This window comes from Sinocyclocheilus grahami, unplaced genomic scaffold (assembly GCF_001515645.1).
Source record: "Sinocyclocheilus grahami isolate Dianchi unplaced genomic scaffold, SAMN03320097.WGS_v1.1 scaffold118.1, whole genome shotgun sequence".
Taxonomy (NCBI): domain Eukaryota; kingdom Metazoa; phylum Chordata; class Actinopteri; order Cypriniformes; family Cyprinidae; genus Sinocyclocheilus; species Sinocyclocheilus grahami.
Genome location: NW_015505297.1, coordinates 1,728,623 through 1,730,221, shown reverse-complemented (window position 1 = coordinate 1,730,221; position 1,599 = coordinate 1,728,623). Strand labels below are relative to the sequence as shown.

At 37.8% G+C, this 1,599-nt stretch overlaps 1 long non-coding RNA gene across 1 annotated transcript in view; it reads left to right on the top strand.

Annotated features, from left to right (window-relative positions):
* Nucleotides 1–1,291, top strand: part of LOC107589624 (uncharacterized) — a 13,663-nt gene extending 12,372 nt beyond the window's left edge. Inside the window, exon 3 of the long non-coding RNA XR_001609690.1 lies at nt 1,186–1,291. This is a non-coding gene — a long non-coding RNA (uncharacterized lncRNA). The remainder of the gene's footprint in view (nt 1–1,185) is intronic.
* Nucleotides 1,292–1,599: the final 308 nt, after the last annotated feature.

Here is a 1,599-nt window from a genome sequence, read left to right as displayed (position 1 = left end):
ATATACACACACACACACACACACATTAGTTTAGTATATATTTTTATGTACTGTATGTTTATTTAGTTTTGGAGTCTTGTAAATGTCTATTAGTTTATTTAAATATTTTAGTGTTAATTTTTATTTTTATTTATACTTCTGATAACAAATGATAATAATACATTACAGTTTTGACTTTTTAAAAAATGTATTCTCACTTTGTTAGTTCTAATTTAGTTTTGTTTTTTATTATGTGTATTTGCATTTTTTGTTATATTTAGTTAGTATACATTTAATTAGAATATTCTTTAATTTAGTTTAGTTTTGCATATATTTTGAATTAGATTTAGAAAATTTTTCCATTAAGGAAAATGTTTTCATTCAGTTTTTGTTAGTAATAATAATAACACAGTCTCCTACCCCAAACTCACTCCATGCGTTGATTGAGCCAAAAGTTGCGATGTCAGGCCGCTCAAATAAACATAGTAATATTTTTATACTGCCATGGAGCCACAGTGTTTATACATTCAGCCCCCAAATAGCTTCTTTGCAGTTGTCTGTTCATATTAAACTGGAACAGGAGAAAGTGTTTTAACTGCCATTGAATTACACACATCACACCACAGTTCCCCTTCAGGAACTCGAGCTGCGTCGAGTCGCTTTGAAAATAACAGATAGTATGTAACTCCAAACACACCCGTAGTTGGATGTACTTATAGGAAGCGGTAAATAAATTGCTTTCAAAAAACCTCTAAAGACAGAAAGTCATCAGAAATCACAATCATTGTTCAGATTCTCCTGAGTCGCCTGTCACATTAGATGATGAAAACAATTTAAACGATTAGCTCCTTATAATTCAGCACCAATTCAACCTTTTCCACTCTGATTATCCGTATGTCAGCTCTGTTAACAGCCTGGAAGATGGCTGAACACATAAACACAAACATATGCACAATAAAGCAATGCATTGTTTACATCCTGCAAAATTGGACCAAAGGGAAAAGACCGTGTGGTTTTCAAATGTTAGCTCAGCAGGCAGACTTTCATTATTCAAGACAAAACTGCCACAAGACATTGGCTACGTTCCCTAGTGAGCTGCCTGTGTAACACAGTCATTGTGTTTATTGTATTTCCCTCTTAGATTCTGCTAGTTGTCTGCGATTTTTCATTTAACCATCTCTAATCTCTCTTTTTCATTTTCTTTAGCTCACTATAAGCTACACTGATATCCTTGCGACCAGCAAAGAGTGACGTTCCCATTTACAGGAGCAATACCACTTCCTGTGTCAGTGCACGCGCTGTACCACGGAGGACAAGGTGAGCCATAGCAACAGCCTCTCATATCTAAACTTCCTTCCTTTATCCTCATTTTTCTATTCCTCTCACTTTCACCCCATCACTCCTGGAAAAGGCTTCTCCCCGCCTCGTTGTGTCCTGGCGGGATCCCTATCTATCATCCCTGTTCTCCTCCATGTTCTCTCTTCCTCGCTCTTTTGCTCTGTGTCTGTCCCACTCAGCCCTCGAAAGCATCTGATGATGTGTCGAGTGTGTCAGACCTTTCCTAGACCATCACCGGTCTCTCCGCACTGCCCCGGGGAGCCCGTCCTCAGCAGACCCTGT